The 25314-nt window shown below is 37.4% G+C and overlaps 2 long non-coding RNA genes and 1 other non-coding gene across 4 annotated transcripts; all 3 read left to right on the top strand.

The window, feature by feature from the left end:
* Positions 1 to 7807: 7807 nt before the first annotated feature.
* Positions 7808 to 8671, top strand: LOC112734071 (uncharacterized). Of its 2 annotated transcripts, none has more exons than XR_003168324.3 (3): positions 7808 to 8036; positions 8124 to 8243; positions 8526 to 8671. It is a non-coding gene; the product is annotated as an uncharacterized lncRNA (long non-coding RNA). The 2 variants fall into 2 exon arrangements; XR_011878982.1 differs by having other exon boundaries at positions 8124 to 8429.
* An 11252-nt stretch (positions 8672 to 19923) lies between these two features.
* LOC112735552 (uncharacterized) lies at positions 19924 to 21065 on the top strand. Its single transcript, XR_011878976.1, has 4 exons — positions 19924 to 20174; positions 20481 to 20536; positions 20748 to 20880; positions 20964 to 21065. It is a non-coding gene; the product is annotated as an uncharacterized protein (transcript).
* Positions 21066 to 21233: 168 nt separating this feature from the next.
* On the top strand, positions 21234 to 21739 carry LOC112736075 (uncharacterized). The gene is made up of 2 exons (XR_011878971.1): positions 21234 to 21295; positions 21372 to 21739. It is a non-coding gene; the product is annotated as an uncharacterized lncRNA (long non-coding RNA).
* Positions 21740 to 25314: the final 3575 nt, after the last annotated feature.

Here is a 25314-nt window from a genome sequence, read left to right as displayed (position 1 = left end):
ATTTACCTTTAAGTTTTAAAGGCACTTTTTTGTCGCATATAAAACCAGATGCACTCCGCCATTTTGACCAACCTGCTTGGATCCTATGATTTACATCCTGTTCAATCTCTCCATTATCATGTATGATGCACCCAAGATACTTAAAACTTTTAACTTTTCGTAGGATGTTTTCTCCAATCTTCACCTCTATATTGGGGTTTTCCCTTCTCAGACTGAACTTACATTCCATATATTCCATCTTGCTATGGCTTATGCGCAGACCATACACTTCCAGAGCTTCTCTCCATAACTCCAACTTCTTATTTATGTCTTCCCTTGACTCTCCCATAAGGACGATATCATCGGCAAAAAGCATGCACCATGGCACAGGCTCTTGGATGTGCTCTGTGAGTACTTCCAAGACTAATGTGAAAAGGTATGGACTTAAGGATGATCCCTGGTGTAATCCTATACAATAGAGAATTCCTCTGTCACACCACCTTGAGTCTTCTCACTAGTTGTGGCCCCATCATACATGTCTTTAATTGTTCGAATATATGCGATCCTTACTCTCCTCTTTTCTAAAACCTTCCATAAGACCTCCATTGGTACCCTATCATACGCTTTTTCCAAATCAATAAACACCATATGTAGATCCCTTTTATTACTACGATACCTCTCCATCATCCTTCTTAATAGGTATATCGCTTCAGTGGTAGATCTGCCTGGCATAAATCCAAATTGGTTCTCTGTTACTTGTGTCTCTTTTCTCAACGTCCGTTCTATCATCCTTTCCCATAACTTCATAGTATGACTCATAAGCTTAATCCCTCTATAGTTTCCGTAACTTTGTATATCCCCCTTATTCTTGTAGATAGGTACCAATATGCTCTTTCTCCACTCATCAGGCATCTTCTTTGACCTTAAAATCTCATTAAAAAGTATGGTTAACCAGTTGATGCCTTTTTCTCCAAGACCCTTCCAAACCTCAATCGGAATATTATCAGGTCCTACTGCCCTGCCATTTTTTATCTGCTTTAGAGCCTCTTTTACCTCGAAATCTCGAATCATTCAATAGTAGTCAAAGTTTTAATCTTCTTCCCTTGTGCATAATCGACCAAGGCTCGGAAGAGTCTTCTGTCCCTCATTAAATAACTCATAGAAGTAGCTCTTCCACCTTTCATTAATCTTCTCCTCTTGAGCCAATACCTCTCCATCCTTATCCTTTATGCACTTAACCTGATCCAAATCTCTCGTTCTTCTTTTCCGGCTCTTTGCGATTCTATATATACCTTTTTCTCCTTCTTTCGTGCCCAAAGACTGGTAGAGACCCTCATATGCTCTTGTTCTTGCTTCACTTACAGCCACTTTTGTCTCTTTCTTAGCCGCCTTATATTTTTTCCAATTATCTGCATTGTGGCATAAAGACCACTCTTTAAAGCATTCCCTTTTTATCTTTATCTTTTCTTGTATACTCGCATTCCACCACCAGGACTCCTTGTCTCTTGGTCCTATTCCTTTAGATTCACCAAAACTTTCTTTTGCTGTTCTTCTAATAACTTCTGCCATCTCCCTCCACATCTCTTCCGCGCTTCCATTCCCATCCCACTTTGCTTCTTCTCCTACCCGTCTTAGGAAGCTTCTTTGTTCCTCACCTTTCATCCGCCACCACCTCGTCCTTGGGTTCTTCGTATGATGTCTTTTCCTCAACTTTTGCTCAACGTGAAAATCCACGACGAGCACCCTATGTTGTGTTGTCAAACTCTCTCCAGGGATAATTTTATAGTTAATGCAAAATTTTCGGTTGACTCTCCTCAACAAGAAGAAGTCGATTTGAGAGCTTGTCATGCCACTCTTATAGGTTATAAGATGTTCGTCTCTCTTTTTAAAATATGTATTTGCGATGAGAAGATCAAAGGTTGAGGAAAAGTCCAAAATAGTTTTACCCTCGGCATTGATCACCCCGAAACTATGGCCTCCGTGAATACTCCCATATCCAGTCACTTCTCTCCCAACATGGCCATTTAAATCTCCTCCTAAGAAAATCTTATCTCCCAAAGGTATGCCTTGAACCAAACTCTCTAGATCCTCCAAAAACCTTATCTTGTGTTGTTCGTCTGAACCCACTTGCGGTGCATAGGCGCTAATCACATGGAAAGCACCTCCCTCCACCATAAGTTTGATAGAGATGATCCAATCTCCCACCCTCTTGACATCCACTACGTCCTTCTTCCACTGCTTATCCACAATTATTCCAACCCCATTCCTATTCTTCACCTTTCCTGTATACCAAAGTTTGAAACCAGAAGTATCCAACTCCCTAGCCTTTGCACCAATCCATTTCGTTTCTTGTAGGCACATAATGTTAATCTTCCTCCTTGTCATGGTGTCCACCACCTCCATGGACTTTTCTGTTAAAGTGCCTATGTTTCATGTCCCAAATCTCAACCTTCTGTCGCTTCGACCTTTACCTTTTACTTTGTGAACTAGCTTATTTATCCTCGTCCGTTCACGAAAATGTGAGAACCCTTGCTCATTTAACACTACATCCGGGCACCGATGCAGCGGCTCTTGCTTTGACACCGTACTCGAGCCATACGGCGCGTTGCTTCCGGACAACGACCTAGCTTTAGCGCAATAATGTCTTTGGTTCATGTCATGGGGTTCGGCTATATTTTTATGTTGGTTGCCGAAGACCTAACACAATCCTCCTCCTTTATCCGGGTTTGGGACCGGCTATGTACCGCAAATGTAACATAGGCGGAGTTGGAAGTGAGGTACCTAAATAAAAATAAATTGCATTCATATTACAAATAAACAAATATCAATAGATGATACATATACATATATATATATATATATATATATATATATATATATATATATATATATATATATATTAGACCATGCATAATTAAAAAAAAAAACTAAAATATTATAGGTCTAAAATCTTACTATTTAATAGATCTAACAAAATTAAATAGTCTCTTTCTTTTTGATGATCTCCTTTATAATTTAATGGGCAGATTATACTAAAAAAAGGTAAGTTAAGTTGAATCTAATTAACAAATTAGTTTTAATTATGTATTGTATCAAACATATTATATACATATATACATATATATATATATATATATATATATATATATATATATATATATATATTAGTGACTAAATGTTTTATATATTGAAGTTAATAGACCACACTTTTATTCTTTAAAAGAAATTAGTTGATAAAATAAATTATTATAACTGGGTATTTAATATTTAAATTAATTAAAATTTCTCAAAAAATACGTAATAGTGAGGAATTAAAATAATTTAGGATGAAAAAAATATATGACTCCCTTGAAACACATCTTAAAAGTTTTTACTCACTTATATTATTACCTTTTGTAAAAGTAGTTGTTGTAATCATTTTTCACTATTCTTATATATTTAGAGATTGCTTCCTAGGTTCTTATATTTAGAACTACAATTTCTCAAAATTTAATCATTAGAAACAATAAACTAAAAGATGATAAAAAAAATACTAAAAGTAATGAAAGTTATTGGAATTTTTAATCATTCATGTATTTAATAGAGTACGACTCTCTTTTAAAATTATTATATAATACTTCATCTACTATTGAATTACCTAATAGGAGAAAAAGAAACAAAAAAAAAATGTTTAATATATCATAATTCATTTATAAATTGCATAACCTAATAAATGCAAAAAGAATAGCAAGACAGGGAGTTAAAGGAAAAAGTCTTAATACAAAACATATACATAAAACTCAATAAATAGAAAATAGTTAGAATGCTTAAAATATATTTTATACAAATAATATAAATATTTATTTAATATTTACTCATAATCATATTTATTATAATTATTATTAGTAGTAGTAAACAAAAGATAATATGAGAGACATGGTATTTTAAGTTTTTAAGTGGTTCAATAACTAATAGTTTCATTAAGTCATCAACATCCCAAGATGTGAACTGCAAACTAGGAACTTGATGAGGAGGAATTTCCATAGGAATTTTCTTGTATTATTCCTTTTAGGTGGTTCTAAGTGAACCTTTTCATTGCAATTAGAAGAACTTAAGGCTCCTATTAAACGATTCCGTTAGTAATTAGAGGACCAATCACATCTGTTTGTATCTTATCACTATCAAAATGAAGGTGCAAAATTAAGTATGGAAAGAAATGTGCAAAATTAAACATATAAAATGCTTAGAATAATGAAACTACTCTTGGTAAACATACATGCAAATTATATGTTTATTGAGTGTAAAATATCTGTAAATATAGGTACAAATTATTGCTAGCCAGAAATGATAATATTTGCAGGCTACATAGCATTGCTCAATTCTAAAAATGAAGCAGATTTAAATTAGAAAAAAAAAACAGCACACACAATCAAGCAGAATCACAAACATAATAATACAAATTCAGTCAACATGTCATTGCCCTCACATTTCTTAGAGATATAAGGCACATAACAGCTCTTACCAACATATTATCACCATTCCGAAAAGGATCTTTGAAGATTTTTTGAGGATTGGACAAATTAAAAAACTAAAATTACTCTTTAAGCCTGTGACCATACAATTAGATAGCAAAAGTAATAGAAATATTAGTTTGAGAATTCTTACTATAAGAATATTTCACTATCTGCACTTGTTGTTTGTCCAGTGTCAAATCCATCATAGTTTCACTTTGGGATCTCAGGATGTTCAATAGGCCTCGGTATTATCTGAAAAGTTTAAAAGTTGGATTGCTCATGAACAATGCTGCTGCATAAATAAGTTCCAAACAATGATTGTGAATCACATACCTTTATTTTACTCCTTACACGTCACTAATGTGCTCTATGCTTTCCTAGTCTTGCTGCATGTGCTCTAAATTATCGCTGCTCAATTTTTGCTACTGATCTATTATATTCAACCGTTTTCTCCTTTGAATCTACCACCACTACATTGATAACCACCACCTCCATATTCTGCTCCACCACCATAGTGATCGCCATCTCATCCACCGCCTAACTCCTATCTCAATGTTCATTGCAATGCCACCGCCACCATGATGATGGATTCAAAAAAAATAAGTGAAGAAACAACTATACAATTCCACTAAACAATAAATGTTGGGGTTATAAATATATCTTTTTGTTGCCATTCAAATTTTAAATTTTAAATTTCTAAGTTTTTGTTACTTGTTAGGTGAAGAGAAAATAAATATAGAAGTAGAGAATGGATGAAAAATAATCAGTGATGAAAGAGAATTAATTGAAGGAAGAAATAGTCAGAAGTCATGGAAAATAAGAAGTAAAATTTACTTGAAAAAAATAAATAATTGAATGGGAGACTACAAATGAATTAATTGATGTATACAGAACACTATAAAATATTCAATTCTTAAGTCCTCTTTATCAAGATATTTTGAATCACTACCCGGAATGGATAAGGTTTTGTGTCTTAGAGTTTCATAATTGAACACCTCACTGAAACTGTAGAATTTGATGAAGCAAAAAAAATGATTTTAAAAATAAAAAAATTCAAAATATAGTAGATCTGAACAAAAATTTGAAAAACATCAAACGAAAAACCTTGAAATTGAAAATTTCTGAAAATTGAATGTGATCAAACCTTGTTTTCAAAGAGTTTGTTGGGCAGTCCATTACAAATTATCCAAAATCCCTATAGTTGTAGCAGATTTGCGTTTACCATCCCTGCCATACATGCCTCCTTGGTTACAATCCCAAGCCATGTGACTCATCCCACTATAGTTGTAGCAATCACAACTATAACCATGCTCTCCACCGCCACCACCATGATCACGATGACAGATTGTAAAAATAAAAAATGGGCGAAGCAACCAGAAGAATATAATGAATAATGGAAGAAGGGTTATAAATATGCTTGTTTTTTCTATTCAAAATTTAAATTTGAAATTTTTTGTTCTTCTTATCTTACTTGATATTAAAGGAAGGAGTTGAAGAGAAAGAGTTGTCAGAAGAAATAAATGTATGTAGCAAAGAATGAATGAAAAAACAGAAGGACATTAAAGGGATCAGAGAAGTTGAAGGGAGAGTTGTTAGAAGACATTAAAGACATTGAAGCTAATATTACTTGATACATAACCCAAAATCCCAAATATTGATGCAGAAGAAATGAGTAAATGAGAGACCACAGATGATACACCGCATAAGGATCACCATAATGAATCCAACTCTCAAGCTCTCTCCTGTAAAACACGTTGGATTTCCACTACCTGACAACCCTCTATTAATAGTTTAGTATTAGATATGTCATGGTCTGAAAATCGGATCAGACTGGTCACTCCGACTGGTCTAACTGTAAACTGCTAGTAATTATGATCTGATTAATCTCTTAAAATTGCTGTTAAAAAATCGGTGAATTGCCGAATCAGCTGGAAATCGATTAGTTGTTGACCGGTTTGAAAGAAACTGCGTTGTTTTGACAAATTTGGCTTACTGAACCTGTTTTTCACTCTCACTCTCATTCAGTCATTCCTTTCACTCTCAGCCTCAGTCCCCCTTCTCCAACTCTAGCCTCTCTTCGAGTCTCTGCCGCCGCCCATCCGTCGAGCTATTGTCGCCGTCCGTCCGTGAATCACAGAACTCATAGCCCTTTCTCCCGAGCCCCTCTCTCCCTTTCTTTCTTTCATTGACATAACCAAAAAACATTAGCCATCTAAGCCTACACCACCGCCGCAAGGAGTAGCATACTACCGCCGTCCGTCACACTCAAAGTTCGTCGTCCATCGGCCCATCTAGCTTCACTCGTGCTCCAAGTCTCCGACCCCTGTTCGCTGTCACTATCGCAGCTGCTTCCTCGAGCTCAGCCACCGTTTCCTCATTCACCAATGGTGGGGTCGTCGCTTGTTCTTCCCTTACTCGTCGTCATCCTGCTCGCCGTCGTCCATCGCGTTCAATCGCTCTCCATTATACTCTGCCCTGCTTATATCGAAGGTTAGTGCTCTTCATTTTTTTAATGCTCTATTCAGAATCATATTGATTATTGAATGATTATTGAATGTTGTGTGTTTTTATTGAATGATTATTTGATTATTGATTACCTCTGAATGTTCTGTTGTGCTGCTGTTTTGTGTTTTTTTTTTTGCATACTGATGTATTGCTGGTTTCTGTTTTATTGTTTTGTGACTTAATTAGTTAATTATGCTTAGGCTGTTCTATTCAAAAATCATATAGATTATTGAATATTTTGTATTTTATTGAATGATTATTTGATTATTGATTAGCTCTAGATGCTCTGCTGAACTGCTATTTTGTGATTTTTTTTTGCATACTAATGTGTTGTTAGTTTGTGTTTTACTGTTTTGTGACTTAATTAGTTAATTATACTTAGATTGTTCTATTCAGAAATCATATTAATTATTGAATATTTTGTATTTTTATTGAATGATTATTTATTAACTCTGAATGCTTTGCTGTGCTGCTATTTTGTATTTTTTTTGCATATTAATGTGCTGCTAATTTGTGTTTTACTATTTTGTGACTTAATTAGTTAATTATGTTTAGATTGTGGCTCTGGTTCTATTAGGTCTCAAGGATTTGGATGAGTGTCAAACTCCACACTACAAAAAAAGAGTTTAAAATGGCATTGATATTACGGCGGCTTTAAAGAACCGCCGTAATGTCCAGATATTATGGCATTTTTTGTTGCTGCCATAATTGATTTTGTATTTGTGGCGGTTCTGATGATTAGGGCGGTTTTGAACCGCCGTTATCACAAATGTATAAAATCAAAACTTACCATCCCCTTCTTCATTTACTGCCGCTCTCTGATACACGATACACGATTGATGAAGGCTCGTTCTCTGATCTCCCTCGCTCGTCTCGTCCTCCGCTAGCTACCGCTGCTTTCGACCTCCACCGCCGCTTCCTCAGATCTCAGAACACCACAGCCAACTGCTCCTTCACGCTGCCGATCTCGATGTCACCGTCGACTGCTCCTTCTCGCCGCTGCTACGCAGATCCTCTCCTCCCACAGCATTGCCATCGCCTCCACCTCCTCCATTGCATGTATTAAGTTTTTAAATTAGGGATTAATTTGTTCAATAATTAAGCACTTGAGGTTGAAATTTCATTAAATACTTAATTCTTTTTCAGATTGTTTGGCCTTGGCTGTTGGATGCGGCAATAATGCACGAGAAATTTCTAACGTTTTCTGCTGCATGTTCACGATCTTTGCTGCAGTGTTGAATTTTGAGCCATTGTTTTATTCTCTGGGTAAATTTCCTTCTCTTTTTTTCCCTTGCAACTCTATAACTGACTCAGTCGGCTGTTAGGAATTAATTAAAGTGGTTACAGTTAGCCCTAAACCCCTTTATATTGCAACCTTTATATATATTCGAGCGTGATATGAGTGTTTGGTCCATTGGATGGGACTCAAGGCTTCTTGCTTGTGTTTATTCTGTGAGTAATATATTAGACTTATTATCTTGGTTTAATTTAATTATTATTATTAGTATGGCGATTTAATTTATAAATAATTTAATGCTCTTCAACCAGGGAGTGGTGTGTTTTGGAATCGCATATTATGTACAAGGAGTTGTGACCAGGGAACGTGGACCAGTTTTTATGACTTCTTTCAGTCCTCTAATTATGATTATCACTGCTGTATTGGGTACCATTGTCTTGGCTGAGCAAATTCATCTTGGAAGGTCAGTTCCATATGAAAGTCTATAATAGGGTTTCATTAATTATGTTTAGTTCTTGCTGAGACACTAGTCAGTTAATAAATATACTAACTTGTTAATTTACAACGTAATTGGAGCTATTGTAATTGTTTGTGGGCTATACTACTTTGCCGCCAAGCATATATAGATCACTATAATGCTAGCTAGATAACCACGTTCACATTATAGATTAATTAGCTTATAAGAAAAAATTAAAGAACTAGTAGAATTTATTATTTTTTGTTAACATTTTAAGTCATTAATTCAATTATTTTAATTTAGTAATTTAATAATATTTATTCTGTTTTTTCATTTATTTTGTTTTTCAAAAGAACTAGCAAGACTTCTCTCAATGACTAATGGTGATCCTCATAATCAATCTAGCACAACTGTGTTAAAGGGAACTATTGGATATGCTCCTCCAGGTATAATCTGTTTCATCCAATCTTATAAGGACTTTTTAGTTTAAATTTTTATTCTTTCTTTCCATTTTCAATGTTTTTAAAATTGTGAAAAGGAAAAACTAAAAGAGGAAGTGAAAGCGAAAAACATAATTTTATTGTTTTCACTTTTTAAATGTGATATTGGCATGTTGTTTTCAGAGTATGAAATGAGTTGTGAGGTGTCAATGCAAGGTGATGTGTATTCTTTAATGTTGACTGCTCTATACGTTTGTTTCTCTTTCACAATGACTGCATTACTGATTCGTTGCTTATGAGAATGGCAGTTTAGGCCTTTCTTATTCTTTTTCTTTTTTTTCCCTTTCTTGCCTTTTTGTGAACGGGTTTTGTTCCTGTATGGATACCTGGAGAAGGAGAGCTTAGTCTCTGGAAGTTGGTTCCGAGCTATTACCTTCGGGGCCGACTTCTCAAGTACCGTGATAAGCCGAGCTTTTCTCCAAGAGTGAATCACGTAGAGCTTTGAGCAAGAAACAAGGGGGGAGTATACCTGCAAAGGCACTCCGAAGCTTAAGTTAGTATTGAGAATTTCTTATTCCTTTAGAATAGAAGATCATACCTTTTTATAGATGATAGTGTATAAGTTGGTTACGTTCCTGCTTTATTGCCCGTATTCAAGAGCAATAATAAGGGTGAATGTTAGTTTAGACGTTTCATTTTGTGAAGTAGTCCGGTGAGCTGATTTGTAACGTTACTTTCCAATAAATGACATTGATTGCCGACCAGTGACTGTAACGCCGAATAATAACGTAAATTGCCGAGTTATGGTTTATAATGCCGACTTTGTAGTGGTCCCGATCATAGCCCCCAAGCTTAGCCTGAGAGTATGTTTTAATGAAGCAGGTTGAGCTTTAAATGAAGCATAAGTCGGCGGTTGTGTATTTGTCGGCGAATGTGCTGGACCTGGAGCCCCCAGCTCAAGTTGTTTTATTAAAAAATGGTTAAAAAATAAAAAATAAATAAATAGGGAACAGTTTTTTAAATGTAGAGAGAGAAGTAATGATGGCATTAAGTGTGCTGTCGTTTCCTAGGCTACTCTTTGGGCGGTTGAGGTGACTGAGTGGACTTTGTTACTGAAGGGGTTATTGTAACTCCTTGGAAACTGTTACTGGAAATCCACTTAGTGCAGTGTCTTCATTTCTTGGGTTAGTGAGATAAGGTTGGCTGTTGGAGTTTTTTCAAAGAAGAGAATGAGTAAAAGAGGTATGTGAAAAAACTTTTGTTATTTGCTTCTTCATTGAGTTTCGTTTCTTCTTCTTCTATTTCTGTTTGGTTGCCATTTGATGGGTTTTGAGAAGGAGAAAAAAGAGAGGATAGATTGGTCATATGATTGGGTTAATGAAGATGTTAGGAATCGTGTGTCATTGTTCTTGGATCAGGAAGTTGTAGATGAGGTGGATAAAAGTAAAGTTGTTAGGTTTGGTTCTGGAATTCAACTGGAGCTGCTGCCCTGTTCTGAAAGTGATAGGGTTTTTCATAGGGGTGAGGGTTTTGAATACTTTTTTATGTATAGTTGTGTGCTTGAAGAGTTGAAGGTTAAGCTTCCATTTAGTGATTTTGAATGTCAGGTTTTGAAGCAGATGAACTGTGCTCCTTCTCAATTACATCCTAATGGGTGGGCCTTTCTTCGTGCATTTGAGGTTTTGATGGATTTTTTGGAAGAAAAGCCATCTGTAGAGTTATTTTTCTCGCTTTTTCAAGCGAAGGGTGTGTGGAAAGGTGGGTGGGTGAACTTGAATAGTTCGCCGAGGTTTGCTATATTTAAGCTGTATAAGTCATCGTTTAAGGAATTTAAGGAAATGTATTTGAAGGTAAGGAGTGTTGAGGGGGATTTTCCTTTTTATGTGGACGAGCATTTGGGAGAGAAATTTCCGATTTGGTGGTGTTCTGAGCCAAATAATATACTCGGCCCGGAGCTTATCAAGCCTAGGGATGAGTGTATTATTGAATATCTTATTGAAGCTATTGATAGGAAGGAATTGATCTCGGTATTTGAGTTGTTGAAGTGGGAGGAAAATAAACAGGCTGTTGTGGATTACTTAGGTGAGCTTGTTTGGTTTAATTTTGTATTCGGTCTTTGAAATGCATTGGTGAGAAGTTGTTTTTATTTGTTTTCAGGTGGAAAATATCCTGGTGTGTCTGCGGCGGAGCTGAGGTCTCGTGTGAGAAGTAAAAACTTGGATAAGGAGGGCTCAACGTCAAAAGTTGAGAAAGTTGTAGGTGTGGGTGAGGTTGATCAACCAAAGCCGGGGAGGAGAAAGGTTATTGCTAGGAAAAGGAAGGGCGGTGTGGTGGATTTGTCAGACGTTTCTGAAGATGAGAAAGATGATGTTCTGGTGGAAGAGGTTCATAGTTTTTATGATAATCAGAGAAGGTTACATGATTTTGTGGAGCGGAGTGAGGGGTCTTCTCTCTGGGGAAAAGATTATCCCTTCATGGTTACTGCTGATGAGGTGTGTCAGACCCCGTCCGATGTTATTTTGGCGGAAGAGGTGGGGGATGTGGCGATTGACCAGTATATGCAGGTATTTTATGTTCTTGAGCTATAGTGTTTGAATTTTGTTTTGGTTTTATGGAAAATTGTGATAATGGCTGATTTTCAGGTTGTGGGCCTTCGGTTGGCGAGTTTAGGGCGGAGTCGTGAGAAAATTCATCGGAAGTTTGTTGAGAAAAAGGAGGATCCGAGTTTGAAGGAAGAGTTGGCTATAAAGGTTGCTAAAGTTTCTGAGCTGGAGGTGAAGTTATGTGATGTGGAGAAGCATTTGAAAGAAGTGAAGGAGAGTTATGCCAAAGATGTTGAGGATTTAAAGAAGAAAGAAGCTGACTTATCTGCTATGAGTACTCGTATGATTGAGGTTACTGCTCGGTTGAAGGAAGTGGAGAAAAATAAGCAGGGAGAAATTCTTGATTCTTTCCTTGAAGGGTTTGAGAGGGCTGTTCTTCAGGTTAAATTTCTGGCTCCGGAGGTGGATGTTTCGGCAATGGATCCAGGCAAAATAGTGCAGGATGGTGCTATGGTTGAAGATGATGGTGCTGCTGAGCAAGGAGATGAAAATGTGTAGTTTGTAGACATATTTTGACCATGAGTCTGGCTTTTTGAACTTGTTAACTTATGTTTTGCTACTGTGTTTGAGGAACAAACTTGGAAATTTCTGTTTAGTTATTGTTTCTGCATGCTATGACTATAATATGATGCTGATATTTGGGTTTATATCTGGTTTGTAATGGTGCCATTTTGAGATGGTGAAATACCATGAGATTTAATCGAAATGTGGTAGTTTGGCTAGTTTGGAAGCCGATTTGTAAGTATGAGAATATTTGTGTTAATGACAGAAATTGGTCGGGTATGTGGTGATATTTGAATCATAGGATTCGTTGAGTTTAATTCGGACATTTATCTGATTGAGTTGGGTTTGGATTCAACTTGGATTGATTTTTTTGGTGACCGAAAAGATCGGAATCCGAGTAAGATCGGTCATTTATCTGAAATAATGATCTGAACCCGAGATTGGATCGGATATATATCTGATGTAGCAATCTGAATCCGAGTTTGGTTCGGATATTTGTCTGATATAATGATCGGAATCCGAGATTGAATCGGATATTTATCTGATATAAAAGTCTGAATCCGAGTTTGGATCGGATATTTGTCTGATATAATGATCGGAATCCGAGATTGAGTCGGATGTTTATCTGATATAATAGTTTGAATCCGAGTTTGGATCGGATATTTGTTTGATATAATGATCGGAATCCGAGATTGGATCGGATATTTATCTGATATAATGGTCGGAATCCGAGATTGGATCGGATGTTTGTCGGATATAATTAAGATCGGTCTTTTGATTTTTGAGAAATTTTGAAAAAGTAAAGAATAATGTTGACTGGAAAAGGGAATTTTATTAATGTAAGACCTTTGAATTTAAAGGCCCAGGTAGGCTAGCCTCGTTAAAACCTCTCCAAGCAAAACCCTTGTGGGAGAAATCTTGGTAGTAGGAAAAAGAGTACTTGCCTGTCCCTGGTATTAGCTGTAATATAACTTTAAGGAAGATACATTCCAAGTGTTAGGGAGATCATTACCCTCTAATGTTTGTAGTCGATAAGCTCCGTTGCCGATTACTTTTGTGATTCTGTAAGGGCCCTCCCAATTAGCTGCTAGTTTGCCATGCGCTGTAGGTTTCCTAGCTTGTTCTGTTTTTCTGAGTACTAGGTCGTGGACTTGGAAAGATCTTGGTTGTAGTCTTTGATTATATTTACGGGCGATGTGCTGTTGCATTGCTAAATGTTTGATTGCTGCAGATGATCGGAGATCTTCAATGAGATCAAGTTCGGCTTGCCGAGCTTTGTCTTGTGTAGTTAGGTCGGCCAATTCTGTGCGTAGTGAGGATTGGGAGATCTCCACAGGTATCATTGCGTCTGAGCCGTAGACCAAGCGGAAAGGTGTTTCCTTTGTGGTTGAGTGAATTGTTGTATTGTACCCCCATATGATTTCTGGGATAAGCTCGGCCCATAGACCCTTTGCATCGTTCAGTTTCTTCCTTAGCGCGTGTAATATGACTTTATTTGCGGCTTCAGCTAGCCCGTTTGTTTGTGGGTGTTCTACTGACGAGAAGTGCTGTTTGATTTTTAAGTTCTGCAAAAATGATGTGAATTTTTGATCGGCAAACTGGCGACCATTATCAGTGATAATGTGCCGAGGAATGCCGAATCGACAGATAATGCATTTCCAAACAAAGGAAAGAATTTGTTGTGATGTAATCTTGGCTAGAGGTTGTGCTTCTATCCATTTGGAAAAATAATCAATTGCTACTACAAGGAATTTTACCTGTCCTGCAGCTGTGGGGAAAGGTCCGAGGATATCAATTCCCCATTGGTTGAATGGCCAGCTAACCTCTGAGCAGTGTAAGAGTTCGGCCGGGAGATGTGTTATCGGGCTGTGTTTTTGGCAATTGACACAATTTTTGACTTTTGTGTGACAATCTTGCCTGATAGTCGGCCAGTACAATCCAGCTCTGAGGATTTTTGAATGTAGACTTCGGGCTCCGAGGTGTGTTCCACAGACCCCTTCATGTGCCTCCGCAAGCGCAAGCTCTGCTTCTGATCTGCAAAGACATCTAAGTAGTGGACGAGAGAATCCTCGTTTATATAGGCAGTTATTATAAATTGTAAAAAAGGAAGCTTGTCGTCGAAACTGTCGAGTGTGTCCGACGTCGCCTGGCAGGATCCCTGTTTGGAGATATTGTATGTATGGAGATCTCCAGTCTGCTTCCTGTGTCACACTTAAGACATGGGTTATTTCAATGCTCGGTTTAAGTAATGTTGATTGATAAAATGATGACCTGTCTGGTTGAGTACTGGCGAGTTTAGACAGAATGTCAGCTCGGCCGTTACTCTCCCTTGGTATGTGCTGTATTTCATATTTGTTAAATTTTGAAAGTAAATTTTGGACGACATCCAGGTATTTAGAGAGCAAGGGATCTTTTACTTGGTATAGCTTGTTTACCTGTTGGACGACAAGGAGGGAGTCGCAGTATACCTTAATTTCGGTGATGTTAAGGTCGGCAGCGAGTGTAAGGCCGGCAATTAGTGCTTCATACTCACTTTGATTGTTGCTTGCTTTAAATGAGAAGTGGAGGGAATGTTCGATGACGTTGCCGTGGTCATCGTCAATTATAATACCTGCGCCACACCCGTGTGGGTTGGAGGATCCGTCGACGTATAAAGACCATTCAATGTAATCTTCAGTTATCTTTGGGACTGAGAACTTGGCAATGAAGTCGGCCAAGAACTGTGATTTGATGGATGCTCGGCTTTCGTATTTGATGTCAAATTCTGACAGTTCCACCGACCATTTGACTAGTCGGCCAGCCAATTCAGGTTTCTGTAGTACTTGTCGTAAAGGTTGATCTGTCCTAACATGGATTTCATGGCTCTGAAAGTATGGTCGGAGTCTTCTGGCTGAGAAGACAAGTGCGAGTGCTAGCTTTTCAATGGTCGGGTAACGGAGCTCTGCGTTCTGTAAGGTCTTGCTGGTGAAATAGATTGGGAGCTGCTTCTGTTCCCTTTTTGCAACAAGAGCAGAGCTTATAGCCCAGTTAGTGACAGACAAATATAATAATAGTGGCTCCCCTTGTAGGGGTGTGTGTAAAATTGGTGGTTTTGAAAGAGTCTCTTTTAAGGTTGTAAATGCTTGTTCACATTCATCAGTCCATTGAAAAGCTCTTTTTGTTTTTAAGGTTTGGAAGAAACATGATGATTTAGAAGCTAGGCAGGGCAAGAATCTAGAAAGTGCAGCAAGTCTCCCTGTTAACCGCTGGACTTCCTTGATGGTTTGTGGGCTTGTCATGTCTAAAATTACTCGGCATTTCTCAGGATTTGCCTCAATACCTCGGCTAGTGAGCATGAAGCCGAGGAATTTACCACTTTGAACCCCGAATGCGCACTTTTCGGGATTTAACCGCATGTTGTATTGTCTTAGTTGCCCGAAGATTTCTGTGAGGTCGTCAAGGTGGTTGTTGCCGATCTTTGTCTTGGCGACCATATCGTCAACGTAGACCTCAACGTTCTTGCCGATTTGTTTGGCGAAGACTTTGTCCATTAGACGTTGATACGTTGCACCTGCATTCTTAAGGCCAAATGGCATGACTTTATAACAATAGTTTCCATATTCAGTAATAAAAGCTGTCTTGTTTTGATCGGATTGATGCATTTGGATCTGGTTATAACCAGAATATGCATCCATAAAGCTAAGTTTCTCAAAACCAGAGGCATTATCAACTAAACAATCAATAGATGGTAAAGGGTAGGAATCTTTGGGGCATGCTTTGTTGAGATCTGTGAAATCAACGCACATGCGCCATTTACCGTTATGTTTTTTAACCATGACGACGTTCGCCAGCCATGTTGTGAATCTGATTTCTCGGATGAAGCCCGCGCTGATGAGCTTCTTGGTTTCTTCTAGGGAAGCTTGCTTTCGGTCGTGTCCGAGGTTTCTCCTTTTCTGTGCTACAGGTCGGATAGATGGATCTAATGCTAACTTGTGGGATATGATGGATGGATCGATGCCTGGCATATCGGCTGGGGTCCATGCAAATAGGTCGGCATTTTGTTGTAAGAATGCTTGGAACGAAGATTTTTCTTCTGAAGATAATGTTGATCCGACGTATGTAAATTTATCCGTGTTTTCTGTGAAGTAGATTTTATCCAGGTCTTCTGTTGGGGTTGGCCTTTCCAGTGTTCCTGCTCTAGGATCAAGGTCTGCCAACATGTGTTGGTTGTTAATGTTGCCGATGTTGTGGATTTGGGCCTTTGTGTTACGATGAGGTTTTTTGAGGCTATTGTTGTAGCACTCCCTGGCCTCTCGGGCGTCACTATGAATGGTTGCAATTGTGTTATCCTGCAAAGGGAACTTAACGCAGAGATGAATTGTAGATACTATAGCACCGAACTTATTTAAAAAAGGTCGGCCAAGTATAATATTATAGGTACTGAAGCAATCAACAACTAAGTATTGAATGTCCGAAGTTTTTGATGAAGGGAACTTACCAAGTGTGGTTTGTAACCACACAGATCCCATTACCGGGACTCGCTCACCTGAGAATCCTACTAAGTCACCAGTGGAGGGTCGGATGATATTATCGCTCAGTTTCATTTTCTGAAAGGTCGAGTAAAAGAGGACATCGGCGCTGCTGCCTGGGTCGAGCAACACCTTTTTAATGAGGAGATCTCCGAGCTGTAGGGAGATTACGACTGGATCATCCAGATTTGTTATGCTGTAGTCATGATCGCCTGTTTGGAATGTTATCTGTGGAGATGTAGGTGGCGATTGGTCGGTGTTGATGGAGAGGATAGCTCAGTAAGATCTTTTCCTTGCCGAACTTGTGGCTCCTCCACCTGCAAAACCTCCGGAAATACAGTTAATTGTACGTGATGGTAATTCGGGATGGTTATGGTTTGGTCGGTCTCTATCTCGGTTATGTTGTGCAGCCGAGCCCTGATCTCCTGGGGCAGATAGTCGCCGCTGCATGTGTCCGCCGATGAATTTGTCCAGATGACCTTGCCGAGCTAATCGCTCTAGCAGGTCTTTGGCGATGATGCAGTCGTCGGTATTATGTCCGTGCTTCTGGTGGAAAGAGCAGTATTTCGAGCGGTCTGTGCCTTTTGAATCTGGGTAGTTGCCAGCTTTTCGTGGTGGCTTGATTAACTTCGAATTCAAGATCTCCTTGATGATGTCATCGCGCTTGGTGTTGAATTTGGTGTAGGTCTCATATCGTGGGATTGGTTTGAAATTCTTCTTGCTGTCCCGTGGCTTGTCGTCGTCCTTATAGTGAGGCCTTTCTGTTTTCCGAGCTTGTCGAAGTTCTTCAATGTCAATCTGTCCCCTAGCTTTTTCGCGGAATTCGGCCATAGTTTTTGGTTTGGCCACAGCAATGGTTTCTTGGAACTTTCCTGGTCTTAATCCACTTTTGATGGCGTGCAGTTCTACCTCGGGGTGGAGGTCAGGTATGCTTATGGCTATCTTTGTGAAGCGCGTGATGTAGTCCTTGAGGCTTTCATGTTGGCCTTGCTTGATTGTGTTCAGGTAATCGGAATCGTGGAGGTAGATGGCGGATCCAGCAAAGTGTTCCTCAAAGGGTTTTGATATGTCTCGGAATCGAGAGATAGAACCTGCAGGCAAAGAACAAAACCAATCAAGTGCAGGGCCGTCTAAATAAGATGGAAAACAGCGACATAAAACTTTATCAGATGCACCGTTTACTATCATTATGGAGGTGAACTTTTTGATGTATTTCTTCGGATCACCTAACCCATCATACGGAGTTAAGGTGGTTGGCAGGGTAAACCTTCGGGGTAGCACGAAGTTCATCACTTCTGCCGTGAATGGTCCAGGGGAGGTTTCCTGATCGTCATCTCCGATGTTTTTCTGAGTATCTTCATTATGTTCGGGCTGCTCCCCTTCGTTCCGAGCAGTGTCTGAGACATGTGTTGGCCCTGACTGCTGCTCGGCTTCTTCTGTCCGTTCTTGTCGATCATTGTTTTCAGTTCGAGCATTATTCAAGTTGGCGATTTGATTTGCCATTCTTTGGTTCTCTTCAGCCACGACTTGTCGCAACTCGGTCACCATCCGGAGCAATTCGGATGGCGAGGGTGGAGGTTGTTCAGTCATGACTTCAAGATGGGAAATTTGAGGCCGATAATATAGGAAGAGAGTTTTATATTCTCGGCCCCACGGTGGGCGCCAATTGTTCCTGTATGGATACCTGGAGAAGGAGAGCTTAGTCTCTGGAAGTTGGTTCCGAGCTATTACCTTCGGGGCCGACTTCTCAAGTACCGTGATAAGCCGAGCTTTTCTCCAAAAGTGAATCACGTAGAGCTTTGAGCAAGAAACAAGGGGGGAGTATACCTGCAAAGGCACTCCGAATCTTAAGTTAGTATTGAGAATTTCTTATTCCTTTAGAATAGAAGATCATACCTTTTTATAGATGATAGTGTATAAGTTGGTTACGTTCCTGCTTTATTGCCCGTATTCAAGAGCAATAATAAGGGTGAATGTTAGTTTAGACGTTTCATTTTGTGAAGTAGTCCGTTGAGCTGATTTGTAACGTTACTTTCCAATAAATGACATTGATTGCCGACCAGTGACTGTAACGCCGAATAATAACGTAAATTGCCGAGTTATGGTTTATAATGCCGACTTTGTAGTGGTCCCGATCAGGTTTGAATATGAAGATTGACATATATAATGCTAAGTCAACTAACTGTCTAACTGTAATTATTTAGATTTTCTTTATTTAAAAAATAAATGTATTTTCGTTGCTGTGTGAATGAATGCTTATGTTGTGTTTAATAAAATGACAGGGTTCAATTATAGCTTTTACTATGGTTGTTATTATACTGAGCCAGAACCTTTTTTTAATTTATATCATAATAACCTTGAAGCAACATTTGTATCATCCAATTTCTTGATCCTTTTCTTTGATTTGTTTTCCTTAACCTCCTCATTTTGTTATATTGTTGTTGAGAAATGAAAATGGTGTTTAACTTAACAATTTATTTGTCTCTAGTGGGTGCTAATTTTCTAGAAAGTGCAGCCGGAGAGCATCGAGTTCAAGAACATCAAGAAAATGAAGAACAAGGCATGCATAATATTCTGAATGACTATCTTCTCATCTGCAGGAGAATGGGGGTAAGTATTTTCAAATTTCTCTCATTGCATAGGCAGTATGGTTTGTGAAACTCTTTGATCTTTGGCTAATTATGATACAGGCAGAGGCAGAGAAACTGCATATTATTGATAAGGATTGCATTGAAAAAGGGATTGTAGAACTTATCTGCAAGCATAATATCAAGAAGCTTGTGATGGGAGCAGCTTCTGATAAGTACCATTCTAGGTAAGAAGATTACTTGTAGTATTCTCCAATCTCGATAAGTTGATATTAATGTAGTATTCTCCAATCTCCAAGGTTTTTGTCATTACTAATCTTTCTAGCTGATTTATTATGATTTCTTTGTCATTACTAACCTTTCTAGCTGATTCATTATTTGATGCTCCAAGTTAGCTCTCATATACAAGCTAGAGTTTGATTACCTAGAGTTTGATTTTGGTTTGTTGATTCAAAATCTGGTATTTGGTCTCAATACAAAAAATATTGGTCAAAATGGCACTAATTTTGTGGCGGGTTAAAAAAACAAAGAATGCTGGTTCTTTTGTGTATTTTAATTTTCATTGATCTTTTGTGATGTTGCTGTTGTATTTTATAGATGATGATTGAGCATATATGTGGATGCTTTTTTGGATCTATATAGTCTTTTTGTAATTATATACTACTTTGAGAAGGTTCTTTCTCTTTGTTGCTTAGGTTTCTGGTGGTCTCATTCATAGTTGACCTTGAATTGTTCATTATGGTAAATTATTAGGTGCTTATGCATTGTCATTTGCTTGCAGGAAAAGGAAGCGTCCTTGATTTTGAGTATAGATGCCTTTTGTAAATTAGTAAAGCAGCATGCTAATGTAGCTCAGTTAGGTACCATGTAAAGACACTATTTCTCCTTATCTTCATTCCATACTTATTCATGGATGCCTTACCTTATATGCAACATTTTTGGTGTGATTAAGCATTAGGGAAAATGTTTTGTACTCCAGTAATCGCATTCCTTGTTTTGTAAATATAATTGTCTGTTGGAAATTGCAACATATTGCTTTATTTTATTTACTATCCAGTTTGTGTGGTGCAGTAAATGCTTTTCTTATATGCTTGACTGTTCTTTTCCAAGTGCTTTGTATTGATAAGGATTGCTAAAGGCTAAAATGCCAATACTTAAATTTGCAGGTAAATGACCCCAAGGTCCGCAACCTGTTGCTGGGGGGCCAGAGAATTATATGGAGGTTTGTCGATCTCATGAAGCTATTTCTTGATTGAATCTGTCAGTCAGAATTTTGGGGGTCCAATTCTGTTAGCACTCAGATATTGTTAGCTTGATACATCAAAGTTACTTTGAATTCTTGTCTCAACCTTCTCTAGCCTCATTTTTAACATCTACAACACACTCTTTCTTAGCATTATATTCCTACTTAATAGCATCCTGAAATGTTGTAGGTTCCCATCGTCCATAAAAGCATCAAAATTACCGAAGTACGAGTTCACTCCAACTAAAGGATCTCTGACATCTGGAAAACAAAATAGTCATCAAATTGATACTCCTGCTCAGCCCCAAACTCAAGTTGACATGGTATATAATGGGTTTTCTTTACGGTCCTTTTTGTTCAATTTTCTAATCTGTCTTGAATTGTCTTTGATAGAACTTTATTTCAGAATCTTTCAGCAAAGTTATACTCAGCACTGCGGTTGCTGCGGGCAACTATTCTTGGTGAATCTGGAGACAATGTCTTGGCTCACCACGTATTATGGTTAGTTACACAAGTTCTCTGTATAGAGCTCATTTAATCTTGTGCAGTAATGGATTATGAATAGTTTAATTCAATTGAAATTTTGTCTTTGAATGCTAAGCATCTGATGAGCTGCTGTTTCTGTTATATATATATATATATATATATATATATATATATATATATATATATATAGTAATTCTCTGTTGAAGTACTAAGAACAAAGGAAGAACTCCTTGAACTCAATGGCATGAGCAAGTAAGTTCATTCTACGAATTAATCAAATGTACTGGTTAACTGAGTCGGCATTCACAGATGTTTCTGTTTAACACAGGGCCAAGGTAAGCAATTATGGTGATCAGATACTGGAAACCATTGAAAATACTATTAATGAGTATTACAAGTTGGATAAAAGCAGCAATGGCAGTGCTGATTCTGCAAAAAGGAGACGAGATGCAAATGGAGGCCTAGATAAAAATCTTAAGGATGATGATGAGTTGACTAAAAAAATCAAATTTGTTGAGCTTACAGTGATGATGAGTATGAACAATGAAAATGTTGGAATGATCTGTAGCAAATTTGTTGAGCATCTCTAGGAAAACTCCCAATGTAATAGAACTAACAATATTTCTTAGTTTGATACTTTGTATAGGAGTTATTACTTTTTATTTGTAATACTAAAAAATCATATATTATGTTTAATACTTTTGAATTATATAATATTTTGTCTATAGATTATGATTTTGTTATTGTGGAATTTTAATAAAAAAATTATTTATTTAACAAGATAAAAATAATAGTAAAAACGGCAGTTAAAAAATGTCATTTTAAACGAAAAGAATGCCATTAAACCATGGTAAAAACGGCGTTTAGAAATGCCATTTTAAACGAAAAGAATGCCATTAAATGCAGGTAAAAACGGCGGTTACAAACCGCCATTTTAAACGAGGAGGATGCCATTAAACCTGGGTAAAAACGGCGGTTATAAATGCCATTTTAAACGAGGAGTTAAACCCAGGTAAAAACGGCGGTTACAAACTGCCATTTTAAACAAGGAGGATGCCATTAAACCCAGGTAAAAACGGCGGTTACAAACTGCCATTTTAAACAACAACAAAACTGCCGTTTTATTTGGTTAAAATGGCGGTTAAAAACCGCCATTTTAACCGCCAAAAAACCGTCGTATTATCCACTGGTTATTACGGCGGTTTTCAGAAAACCGCCGTAATAACCAGAATGGCGCCCAGAATTCCGGCGTTTCTTGGAGGCGCCATTTTCGGCAATAATGGCGGTTGTAACCGCCGTAATTACCTTAAAAAACCGCCATTTTAACCCTTTTTTTTTGTCGTGCCACCGCCACAAAAGAGTACTCATCTGGGTGAGGGTGGCAAGGATTCAAGAGACCAAGCCCTTCACCAATTATACCATCTTTCTTAAGTGGCAGCATATGGCTTGCTATAAAGAGTGCCAAACCTTCTCCATGATAAGTCTTGTTTGAGATAACAACAAAGAAAAAATTGATAATGAAATTATATCTTTGTTCTGAATTATTTTTCATAAGATGTATAGATTTGGTTGTGAGTCTTTCAAATCTCTTGGCATTATCTGTTTTCCTGTGAGTTGGATATGATCGAAAGATCATGAGTTGCATTTTCATCAGGATTTAGCTCAGGAGATTAAGTTGGGTTGAAGTTTTTGTTGAAGTTAAAAGATCGTATATGAGCATTTACAACTTATATTATTATTATTACAAGTAACACAACAAAATGAAAATCACAATCAACTATTGTAAAATTTAGGTAACTGAAATAGGATAAAATAAAAGCAAAAATATATAAAGACTTATTAAAAAGTGCCAGTGAAATACTACTTCTGGTACATTTTTATTTGATGACATTATTGTTGGGTCTATACATAACCACTAATTTAACATTGTCATTACATTTTGATGAATGTACTTCTACTATAAAAAAGAAATATTGTCGAGCTTTTGACATTGTTATTTCATGTAATGCATTAAATTTGAATTTGGATGTTGTCTGAAGTTTATATTAGACTATAATTATATTTAAGAATGTTTATTTATAATTTATTTATTATTTTATTATAAAATAATTTTTTCGATTGAACTACAGTTGGACCAATAAACTATTGATTAAAGCGGTTCGGAGAGAGAGTAGTATATGAAATATAGTGGCAAAATATTGTATATAGGTACGAAATACCAAATGGATCAGTTCAATAGTCATATCTCTAAATGGATTGTAAACCCTGTTAAATTAGTAAATAATTAGTCAATAAATTAGTTTTTAACAAAAAAAATTAGAAATGTGAATATTATATTAAATTAGAATAGAGCTCATGAAAACGAAAATTTTGACATTAATTTCGAAGAAAACGGTCCAAGATTGGACCGAACGGGCCGAACCGGATCCAAACCGGGCCTGTGGGCTCAACCGGCCCAGCAATTAAATGAACCAAAACCTCTCTTCTTCGTCAATCAGCAGAACAGTGCTGAAACATAACAGGGAGAGGAGAAGAGAAGTTAATTTCCCGAAACCCTTGCGGTGATTTCAAAATCCCGTAACTCCTTCGTCTGAGTTCCGATTGCCGCACCATTTGCGGTCACGCATCCATCGCATCGAGCTCTATGTTTCTACCGAAATAATTTTATAGGTAAGCCATTAATCACTCTCAGTCACTCCTTTTTCCCAATTTTCGAAAATATTGTAAGGGTATTGAATTTCTTTACTTTTTGATGTTTTAGGATCCAATTAGCTTAAGAAAAACGTTCACTCTTGCTTATATGAAGCTTGGATAAGGTGAGAATACCATAAATTCGATTTAAATTACTAAATTTATATTTTGAGTATTAAATTGGCTATATATGTTTTATGAATGTGTATTAGGTTGTGAATAAATAATTAGAGTTTGAAATTGTGGACGTTGGAAATTTGGTGGAGGCTGGGCATTAGTATTTTGTTGAGCTTTAAGGCTGTGTTTGTGTTGGGTGAATTGCATTGGTCGCTACGTGGGAATCGGCCAAGGTATAGTTTAGGTTTCTTGCATTTAATATATAATGTTCTGTGAAAACTTAGGCTAGATGACCTTAGGATAAGTTGAAACGCATGAAAATATACAATGTGTAGTGTTCTTAACATTTATGGTGAAAGATGGATATGTGATGGTAATTGTGGATGTATGGACAATAATGTGATAATTGTTGAGTTGATGATGATGTGGTTATGTTTACATTGATTAAATGTATAAAGAGATTATTGAGGTGTGGAATTGAGCTATGTTGTTGTGTGATGGATGATAAGAAACAGTGAGAGATCATGTGGCTGGGGTATAACATGTAATAGAGTTGATTCCAAGTGTGAAATGGCTGATTTGTGAATGAAAGAAAACAATGAAATGGAGGTTAAGGAGTTTTGCAAACTTTGGTTTTTAGCCGAACTTCGACGAGGCATAACTTTGATTTCAGATCCTCAATTTGTTTCAAACTTGTTTTAAAGTGAAAATTGGGTTCATGAAGTTTATGCCATTCGAAGAACGGGTGGAAAATATTTTAAATCGAAGAAGTTATGGGTGTTGGAAGATTATACCTAAAAACTGGTTTTTTCACAATTCTACAGCTTTGCTACTGAATTTGTTTTTTTTAAAGAACATACGTCCACGCGTACGCGTGGCCCACGGGTACGCATGGCATGGATTTTTGGCAATGCGTACGCGACTGGTCTTATGCGTACGCGTAAGGAACTAGCAAGCGTGTCCATGCGTACGCATGACCCATGCGCACACGTGACATGAAGTATTCATTCACGCGTATGCGTGACAAGGGGACGCGCGCGCGAGCTGCATTTTGTTACATTCCCACGCGTACGCATGGCCCCTCTTCTAGCAAACATGATTTTTTGGGTTTTAAACTCTGTTTCAAACTTCTGAACCTCTATTTTCATTCTTTTCGTCATAAATAGTAGTATTAAACCTGATAAATCAGATGAAGTTAAGAAATGGGGATAACTTGAAGGTGAAGTAAAGCTGAAGAGTGATGAATTGGTTATGAGATGTTACGAATGATCATGTATGATAATTGGCTTGAATAATCAAATGAATGATATCATGTGTGATACTTGACTTGATTAATTAAATGATCTGAGATACGAGACTCCTTGGACAAAGTACCATAGCTTGCCACCACGGTACCAAGTCGAAAACTCGATACTCTGTTGACCCTACAACGTAAGGGTAACCGGGGACTTATAAATTCTCGG

This window comes from Arachis hypogaea, chromosome 3, assembly GCF_003086295.3.
Source record: "Arachis hypogaea cultivar Tifrunner chromosome 3, arahy.Tifrunner.gnm2.J5K5, whole genome shotgun sequence".
NCBI classification, from domain to species: Eukaryota; Viridiplantae; Streptophyta; class Magnoliopsida; order Fabales; family Fabaceae; genus Arachis; species Arachis hypogaea.
Note: the sequence above shows the minus strand (reverse complement) of the source record. Positions and strands in the feature narration are given on the sequence as shown.